The sequence below is a fragment of the Sorex fumeus genome, unplaced genomic scaffold, assembly GCF_029834395.1.
Source record: "Sorex fumeus unplaced genomic scaffold, SorFum_2.1 ptg000007l, whole genome shotgun sequence".
Taxonomy (NCBI): domain Eukaryota; kingdom Metazoa; phylum Chordata; class Mammalia; order Eulipotyphla; family Soricidae; genus Sorex; species Sorex fumeus.
The window spans coordinates 51,669,724-51,680,420 of NW_026606064.1; positions in this window are offsets into that span (position 1 = coordinate 51,669,724).

Consider the following 10,697-nt stretch of genomic DNA (forward strand, 5'->3'; position numbering starts at 1 on the left):
AGGAGACCCGTTGGGTCAGATCTTGGCTCCTATCTGCACCTGCTATGGCGGGTGTGTCTGAGACGCCCCTGGGTAAGTGACGTGGGGCAGGTGGAAAGAGACCTGTGGAACCATCCGTTCCTCCTTCCTGGAGCAGAAAACAGCAAGGTTCAACCTCCTCCCTGGCAAGCCGAGTTCAGAGCTGTCTTTTCAGCAGCCCCACCACACCCCTGGGGACAGGTGCCCCCTGGTCAACGTATATCCCTATATCCCTGCTGATGTCGTCCTCCGCATAGAGGCTGGTGCAGCGGAAGTGCCTACTAAGTGCATCAGGCAGACACTGCATCACGGGATCTGCCACACCATCCCTCCGTTGTGTCCATTAGACCTCAGGGAAACAGCAGTGTGGCAAGCATGTCCTGGCCCTGACTCCCAGGGCCTATCTTTCTCATAGCATTCCTTGTCTGAGAACAACTAGACAGAATGAAGAATTGGTGATTCACAGCGTGGTCCGTGGGATAGAACCATCCTGACCAAAGCTGGAAGAGGCCTGCACCCCTGGAGTGGGGACAGGAGCTGCCTGGGATCCCGGCTGTGCCTCTGTGTCTGTCACCCAAGGATTCTCATCCACATATTTTAAGGGATTGCAGAGCTCTGTGTGTGTGTGTGTGTGTGTGTGTGTGTGTGTGTGTGTGTGTGTGTGTGTAGAAAAATAATTTTGTTGTTGTTCTTGTTTCCAGTTTTTGAGGCAAACTTGATGCACAGCGATTATTCCTGGCCTTAGACTTAGGGATCACTCCTGTGCTTAGTGCTTGGGGATCGAACCTGGGTTGGCCACATGCGAGACTTAGTTCTAATAAGACTTAGCCCTACCCGCTGTATTATCACTCTGGCCCCCAAAATTATTTTCTTTAGGAAATATGAGACAGTGAGCATCAGAGGGTTCATTAAGGTTAGAGAGAGAGAGAGAGAGAGAGAGAGAGAGAGAGAGAGAGAGAGAGAGAGGAGTAGGCCCTTGAGCTGGGATGCAGGCATGAGGAGCCAAGCTGACAAACTGAGCCTCCAGGTCTGGCCCTTCTGCTCCCATTATCAGCCCAGTATGTCCCGAGACTGCCTCCTGCTCCCAGTCCAGGCAGCTTTGTGGAATTGCGGGTTGCTGTTGGCTAGTGTGGGATCTATCTTCAGAACCATCCGCACCTAAGGACAGCCACCCCTGCAGCCCCCAGCCCGCCTCCTGCTCCCATGGGAATATCTGCAGGCCCAGAAAAACTGGGAATCTCACTCAAAGGCTCACTGACCACAGCCTGCCCCATTCAGATGCTTCTCCCACTGCTTTTCACCCTCCAGACCTGGCGCATGAGGTAACCCCCCTGGAGATGCCCCAGGATTCCCTATAGATGCAGTGTGCCATTGTTTTATGGGCTTCGCAATTTCACAGTTGCCACCTGACTCTGAATCCTGTGCCTGCCACTGACTGGCTGTGCCCCCAGGAGTTGTGGTCTTGCCCGGGCCTTCACTTTCTCAGGCAGCATGTGGCGTGCTCACATCTGCCTCCCTGTCTGGGCTGAAGGGGATGGCAGAGCTCAGTCACGGTCTACAGGAGGTACTTATCAATGGCAGTTATGGGCCGGAGCCAGAGCACAGTGGGTACGGTGCTTGCCTTGCACACAGCCAACCGAGTTTTGTTCTTCAGCATCCCAAATGGTTCCCCAAGTTTGCCAGGAGTGCAAGATCTAGTTCCCTAAGTGCATATCTAGGAGTAAACCTTGAGCACAGACAGGCGTGGCCCCAAACAACCCACCCCCCAAAAAGCAGCTGTGTGTGTGGCCCATCAGGATAGAGGGTGACCCCTGGGTGAATAATTCAAGCATGCCTCTACACACCTTTGACCTGCCACGGGTCTCCATCATCCTCAAGCAAGTATGCACAGTTCCATGTGGAAAGAGACATGCCCCAGCTGAGCCTGATCAAAGCACCCAGAGAACCTGGAAACTCTGATCCTGCCAGACCATGAACTCAAGAAACAAACATCAGAAACTTCCTCAAGAGTGAGGATGAGGGACTGGGATTGTGGGAATGAGGAGCCTCACATTTCCTGATGGGGCCATCTAGGTCATACTGGCAGACTCCAGCTTATCTCAATCCAGGGTTGCTAAATCCTGCTGTGTGCCAATGGCCCCTGAGTACTGCCAGGGTAACCCATGTAATCTCTGGCACTGCAGGGCCCGAGCAGCACCATATCTCAGGGTCCTTTCATTGAACCAATGGTCAGGTTGGTCATGTATAACTGGGTGGAAGCTGCAAGCCTCCTGAGCACTGCTTAGGAGACCAAATAAGAATGGTAGTTGGCCTCTTTGGGTATATCCCTGAAAATTCTAACTTGAGATAAGAAGAGTGGGGTTTTTTGTTTGTTTGTTTTTATTAGAGAATCACCATGAGGAACAGTTACAGACTTACAAACGTTTGTGCTTGCATTTCAGTCATACAATGATGGAGTACCCACCCATTGATGAGGCCCATAGGGTCGACACTTTGTGCAGGCCTTTCCCCATTAGGATTTGTTTTCCTCTAGAGAAGCCAGGAGGCCCTGGTTGCTCTCTTTACATCCACATCCATGCCCCAGCACGCTCTCTTGACGGCAGCCTCGCTCCTGCCTTGTAGTCTGTCACCCACCTATTTCCTGAAGACCTCAACAAAGTCCCCCCACCACATACAAACACTTGCACCCTGGGAAGAAGGTGCAGCACAGTTTCCCATTCAGAAGTTACACCCAGGCTTCAGGACCACTTTGCCATATCCAGGACTGGACAGGAAGAAACGTCGGTGTGGGGAAAGATGGAGAACATCAAGGTAGGTCAGGTGTGGCTGAGCTAAAGACACAGCTGTGAGCCTGGCAGAGTGAGGGCATGGGCCAGGGTGAGGCCCCCCTCTCCAGAGCAGCTCACAGCAGAACACAGTTCCCATTCAGACTCACCAATCCAAAGCAGAGAAGCCTAAAGTAAACTCGTAGCAAACCGTCCACCAGAAAAAAATAAATGGACATCAACATGTTTACGGGAGAGACAGAGTTATCTTTCCAGTCTTGCTATAGAAAACAATAAAGCAAAATTATTGTCCCATGAAGAGGAAATCAAAGAATACACAGCCCAAACATGTAGGATGAATATATTAGAGATGTGTGGCAGCGAACAGTCAATAATAATTATTTTTGAAGTTGTCATATTTCTTGGATTTTTTTTTTGAGATGCCTAGGGAATATGCAGCTTGTTGGAACGTCTCATGCTAAATAAACATCTGCTTTTCTATTCACATTGGACTTGCATTTTGACCTCTTTTTCTTCAAGAGGACCCCCAAGAGAAACCTCAAGAGATTGCTCTGTTAGCCTCTCTGAGATGCAATCAGGAATTGACATGACCTCTTGGGCTCCTCCCAGCTCCTTCTGTCAATCTCATGAATTCCAGGCCTCTGATAGATAAGATGATTTTAAGGATTCATGTTTATAGATACAGAGTTTCTCAGCACTTTCATATTCATTGTCTTACTCATTTTCCACCGACATTAAGCTATGGAACTAGCCTTTCCATGGGTCTAAATCACAAATTCTTTAAAATAAGTCAAAGCACAGGTCTGCTCAAACCTATATGTCTTTGAAACTGAATGCTTTCTCTGAAGGTACCTCTGACCCTTGCTATGCCTGCCTCACCCCATCTCCAGTCCAACCTGCACCCCAGTGATGGTGACACCCCTTTTCCTGAGAGCCCTCTTTTCCTAAGGTTCTCCTGAGAAACCTTTCTCCTAAAGCCTCTCCTAATCTGGATTTTTCCACCATACTTCAGAGTAGCGGGATTACCCATGGTTCTCTGTGAAGTTACCCATGGTTCTCTGTGGGGTTACCCATGTTTCTCTGTGGGGATACCTATGGTTTTCTGTGGAGTTACTCATGGTTCTCTGCGGGGTTACCTATGATTTTCTGCAGGGTTACCCAAGGTTCTCTGCAGTAACCCATGGTTCTCTGTGGGGGTACCCATAGTTCTTTGCGGGGTTACCCATGATTATCTGGCTCCAACAGAGGTAGGCACGAGTCCATAGCCCCATGCAGGGTGTGAAGCTGACACTGGTAATGAGCAGATCAAGACACTCCACCAAGGTCAGGCACTCAAAATGCAGAAACACCTCAGGATCTCAGCATGATGAGAGTAAGCGTCTAAGGAGGAGAGAGAGTGGACACTGACTGGGGTAAAGACCCCCTTAGTCTCCCTGCCCCTGTCTGTGCTCAAAAGCCCTATTGGGGACAGAGGGCTCAACTTTGCCTCTCCATACTGTTCCATGTTCTTTCTCTCCCGTCCCCCACCCCACCCCCCCTCACCCCCCGCTGAGTCTAATTATCAGGACAACACCATTCTCTGCTCAGGTGTTTTCCAGCCCTTGGAGTGGCAAGTTGAAGCTATTGGCATGGGGCTTTCAGCCGTGCCAGGCTAAGCTGGCACCAATGAATGTGCAAAGTGTGAGAAGAGCAGGTGACCAGGCTGCTGCACTGGGATCAGTGCCCCAGGAAGGTATGCTCGGGGAAAGAGGAGGAAGTGGCAAAAGGGTGGGTGGGGAGCAGAGGGTCTCAGAGGAAGATCCCGAACACATCACTGCTTTCAGAGTGAGGCCCACAGACTGTCCACACTGATGCCCCTTATTGCTGCCTGGGCACTCAGCTGGCCTCTCCCAGCCCTGCCATTTGGTTTGGTAGGAGATTTGAGTTCCGTATGTCTTCTGCCACTTATTGGGTGTAGGGTGTGTCCCGATACTCACCATTTTATTCTCAGTTGGATACTGATCAGAGTTGGATCACCTCCTCCTGGGGTCCCTTCCTCCCTTGATTCCTGCCTCCCATCAGAAGAGTTCTTTTGGATGGCAAACCAAAACTCTTCCACAGCTCTCCATCAACTAAGAGAAAGGTCACACTAAGGAGTCAAGTATTCGCCCAGACCTGCTGGCCTTTCTGGGTACCCCTCAGCCCCCAAGTCCCTGAGCTTCCAAGCTCCTTCTTACCAGAAGTGCCCTTAGCCCAACATGTACCCGGTCCTTCAGGAAGCAGCTGGGGCTCAGGAGGCAGCTTCCCCAGACCAGACATACCTGTTGACTTTGTGTTTCCTTAGTTCTCCTGCCAAAACTTATGGGCTCCTATCATGTCTTCAGGAGCAGCAGCTCTACTGCCTGATGAAAATGTGGAGTTCATCCTCCTAGTTTTTGGCTCTCTGGGCCCAATGTTCAGCACAGCTGGTGGAAGCGTGTCTCCCAAAATCTCTTTGGACCCACAACAAAACCCCAAAGTGGTTCTATTTAATGGGGAACATGCAATGACTTTATGCTGCTGCATAGGCAATCTTCTTTGGAATGTTAGGATTTTAATTAATTGTTTTCATTATTATAATAAGAATAGACTACTTTATGGATGGGAGCAGGGGGCCTCTCCAGTGTTGCCCAGAGCCTGGAGGCCACTCCTAGTGACGTTGACCTGGCTGTGTGGGTCTGTGGCTGATGCAGAGCTGCTGGAGCCCAGTGGTCCTTGGGGCCACCAGGGACTCCCCAACAGTGCTCAGGAGACATGCAGCAATGGGATCAAACTCAAAACCTTGAGTACATAAGGTGCATGCCCTAGCCCTCAAGCTATATCTCCAGCATCTATGTTAAACTTCAGATGAATCCATCCAAGAAAAATGATCAGAAAAAAAGTAGCACCTTCAAAGAAGTCAGCACAGTCAGTGAGGATGTTTGAAAGTGCTGAGGTACAGGGATGAGCTACAAGGTGCCCTGACCCAAGACTTGATTCCTCAGCCCTGTCTGCAGTTCCAAATGACATTTCCTGCCTGTAGAAGGGGAGTCCTAGGTCCTGTAGGACAACAAAGCCCGCCTTTTAGTATGTGTGTGAGTGCGTGCATGTGGATGTGTGTGTGTGTGTGTGTGTGCAATGATGAGTGTGTACTTGAACAACTTCACACAAAGCAGGGGGCAATAGACTGGACGGGTGGTCCTGGCACAGCTGAGCCAACCCAGTTTCCCTCTCAGTTTTTAGTCTTATCCTGAAGGGGGTTGCTGATTCTTGGGCCACTGGTCAGTCTGGCTTGCTAAAGCATCAGAAGGGAGAATTTCTCTGCTGTGCATCAGCTGAAGCCTGGCTGTGGGTTCAGAGGTCCCTGCATGATGAAGCAATTCAACAGTTCTGCCTCCCCAGACTGAAGGGAGGGGATGAGCCAGCCCAACTGGCCAGGTGCCTGTTGGCGGATAGTAAGATCCCCAGAGCAGAACCAGCAGAGGGCTGGCCAGCCTAGCTGCCTCATCTAACTGAGCAACCAGTCCTCACCTGTTCCCATGACCTTAGCAGTGCCTGTATCCCACCCTTCTGGGGTTGTCACCCTCAGAAGGCGGCTCTATCTCATACACACAACCAGCAATCGAACTCAGTTCTCACCCCCTCCATGTTCCCCCTAAACTCCGCTTCTCCAAAGTTCTCAGTCTGCCACTGCCCTTGACTCCACCTTGGCCCCATGTGGTTGTTCTTCCTGTGCCTGGCTAACTTGGTTTAATCCTCCAGTCTGACATTTGGCAACACCAAATGTCCTTGCTGGACTATGCCTGCACCAGACTCCATGGCACATTCTCTTCCCCACAGAATGGTCAGCTACTGGAAGCTAGGCCTGTCTTTTCTGTCCTCTCTCCAGACCCTGGAGCTCATCTCTGTATCACCTGCATGGTGGGCAGTGCATCCTCCGGAGGAGAACAGTCCTTGGAGCTCCCAGAAACTCCTCACAAATGAAGAGAGACAGCATTTGGGATGCATACCCAGCTCATATCCCACATCTGAGACCAGCCTCTGGCCACTCCAGTAGTGGTGAGGGGGTAGTGTGGGGGTGTCCTGCTCCCCCTGAAGGCAGACCTGCTGTCACTATAGTGGCTGAGCCCTTCTGTCCCTCCTGGAACAGAGCAGGAAAGGAGAGGGCACTGGGTGTCCCTGGCAGCACAGATGAGGAAAGAGATGAGATTAGGCCTGAGACCTCGCCATGGACAAAGCACTAGAGGGAAGGACAGTGGCCTGCTCATCTGCTTTCTCACAGGGCGTTTTCTTTCTGCCCAAACCACAGGCAGGGGAGTTGGCCGGAAGTTGTCAAGTTATTTGTCTCCTCCCAGGAAGTCTCCCCTGGCTTCACCTCCTGCAACCATCAGTGTATCACTGTCATCCCGTTATTCGTCGATTTACTTGAGCGGGTGCTAGTAACATGTCTATTTGTCTGAGCCCTGAGATTTTATCAACCTCTCCTTACTCGTCTTTCCCAACAATTGGAGGCTCTTTCAAGGTCAAGGGAATGAGACCTGTTACAGTTACTGGTTTTGGCATATCGAATATGCCACAGAGAGCTTGCCAGGCTCTGCCCGTGTGGGCAGGATACTCTCGGTAGCTTGCCGGATTCTCCGAAAGGCATATCAACCATAGAGTATCATTTATATTATCAACCAGGGGCCAAGAAGAGGAAGGACAATGAGCCCAGACTTTTTCTTTGAATTAAAAAAAGTTAAAATAATTTTTTTCTTTACAAAACATGCTAAAATATGTGTGTATCTATCATGACATTTCAGTAAACAATAAACCCAATATACGAGTTGGTTCCAAATCACCTGAAGATGTATTTCTCTTTAATGCATCAAGCCCTGCTTTCCCCTCACCAGCTGAGGACCTGACTACTACCTCTGCCTCTTCTTCCTGGTCTGCGGGATGGGTGATAACAGGCGCCTTCCCAGAGATATTTTGAGGATTAAATGAGCTAAGGCATATAAACCCTGCAGCAAGGCCAGGCACACAGTGACTTAAGGCATTTGTGGTTAGTAATTGGACAACGAGGGTTCAGCATCATCTCTAGGTCAAGTGCCATAAGCTTAAGGAGGAGTAAAATGTGGGTCTGGAGAGCTAGAACAGAGGGCACTTGCCTTAATCTTGGATTAAGATCAACTAATTCATCTAAATATTTAATCAAGATGTATCTTCATCTTTAAACCATGCCTGAGTGTTTTTATCAGAGATGTTGGAGCATTGTAGCCATTCTGAGGCATACAGCTAAGGGGCTTCAAGTACATTCACATTATTTATTGGGTGTCATTACCTCCCTCCCTCTCCAAACTGGTCTCTTCTTGCAAAACTGAAGAGTTCTTCTCTCCACCCCTGGAAATCATCACACTGCGTTCTGTCTCAATGAAATGCACTGTTTCAGGGACCACAGAGAGAAGGAACCATAAGCTATTTGTCTTCTTAGAGTTATTTACTTCACTTACAGTAATATCCTCTGGGTTCAGCCATGGAGTAGAGAGTGTTAGAATCTCCTTCCTTGCTAAGACAGAATCGAGTTGCATTGTTTGTGTATGCCACTTTCTGCCCACCCACTCATCCATTCATGGACACTTGAGTTGCTTCCACGTTGGGGTCACTGTGAAATCCTGCTGCTGTGAATACAGGTGTGCAATGTGTTTGTTCAACACCCCACTTTCAGTTCTTTGGAGGGTCGATCCAGCCATGCCATGACTAGAATATACATTTTACTCTTAATTTTATTTTTAAGGCATTATCATTTTATTTTCCACCATGGTTACACCATTTAAGCACATAATATTTAAATAATTTGGGGGGACTTCCAGCATTGTTCTAAGAACATCAAAAACTCACTTGCTGGGGCTGGAGCGATAGCACAGCGGGTAGGGCGTTTGCCTTGCACGCAGCCAACATGGCCAACCCTGGTTTGATTCCCAGCATCCCATATGGTCCTCCGAGCACCGCCAGGAGTAATTCCTGAGTGCATGAGCCAGGAGTAACCCCTGAGCATCGCCGGGTGTGACCCAAAAAGAAAAAATAAACACACACTCTTGCCAGCGGAGTTCAGGACAATGAGGCTGCAGAGATGCAAACCAGGGTTCTCTCATTGCAAGGCTCGCACTCCAACCTTTGCCCTCACTCTTTCTGCAGCCAAGCACAGACTCCCTATGACAGTGACAATTCCTGACCCTGAAGTGCCCACACAGATGCCTCCAAGTGCCCTCTATGACTATCAATAGTATCAGGGAAGAGCCTGATGCCAGGCTGGACTCCAAATTCCGCACCATCTCAGATCTCTGCTGACCACTCAGCATACAGGTTCCCCATGCCAACTTCCTGATTCTGCTATGGCCTTGTTCTTTCACTACCCTGTTAGCTCATGAGCAATATTAAAGTTCAAAGTCTCGTTTCTCCCTGGAAAGCAGAGTCTGAAATGAGGGCTAATTTACAGGCAGAGGAACTGGGGAGGTCATGAGACAAAATAAGGATTGGGAAGAAGTGAAGCAGAGAAGGAAGAAAAACCAAGGTTAGCTCTGGAGCACCAGAAGCTCCACCCGACCGAGACCTTCTCAAGAGATGGCACTTCCAGGTTGTTCCTCCAAATGAGGTGGAAGAATGGAACTCTCCATCTGCTGCCATCCCTGCTGTGTCAGATTCACACCCTGCTGCTGAGTGGCCTTGCTTGCTCATGCCACAGCCCCCACCCCACTACCCCAATTGTAGTTGCCATGCAGGCCCCCCTGTGAGACAAGTAGCCCTGGAGACAAGGAACCATTCCTGTTGAGAGCAGGAACACCCGCATGAAGCTGACAGACTCCCTGTGGAAGACAAGGTGGGTACAGAGCGAGGAGGTTTGCACTTTTGGGGAAAGGGGGGAGTTAACTGTGCTCAGGGTTTACTCTTGGCTCTGTGCTCAGGGATCACTCCTGGAGGGGCACAGGGGTCCATCTGCTATGCCAGGATTCAAACTTTGGTCAGCTCTGTGGAAGGCAAGTGCCTTAACCCCCTGAACTAATTCTCCAGCCCCACATATTGCTTCTCCTTAAACATAAGGTATGTTACCTAGAGCTGATGTAGAACTACTCCTTGTCCAATGACTAACCACAAATACCTTCAGTCACTGTGAGCCTGGCATGACTGCAGGGATTATATATTCATTTAATCCTCACAACCTCTATAGGAAGGTACCTGTTATCAATCATCCCACAGACCCAGAAAGAAGAGGCAGAAGTAATAGTCAGGTTCCCAGCTGGAGAGGGGGAAAGCAGGGTTTAAGTCACTAGCAGGCTTCTGGGAGCTGATGCAAATCAGTGCAATGAGTGAAGAGCACACGCTGTGCTCTGCTTGGACTAAGGAAAGCCATAAAAGTAATATTAAAAGGAAGAGGAAGAGGAGAAGGAGGAGGAGGAGGAGGAGCAGTTGTAATTGTAGTAAGACTAGTACTATAGAAGTAGAAGTAGTAGGAAGAGGACAGGTAGAAATAGTAAAAGGAGAAGTAAAAGCAGTAGTAATAGTAGTAGGATGAGGAGGAGTAATAGTGATAATTATAGTACTAGGAAAAGTAGAAGTAATAACAACAGTACAGAAGAAGCAGTAGTTAGTAGTAACTTTGGGTATCTGGCATTGTGAGGTGAGATATGGGTTCTATCCCCACCAGCTGTGTGACTGTGACATCCACTGAGTCTGAGAGCCACTTTCCTCACCTGGATGCAGACACAGATGCAGGCTCACCCCTCAGTCAACCATGGGTATAAACCAGGTGCCATCAGGAGAAGTATGGTGCATGCACACAGTGCACATGTCTCATTGTTAACAATAAATGAATCACTAATCCCTGCAGCATCATTTATTCCACATGGAGGGACCAGG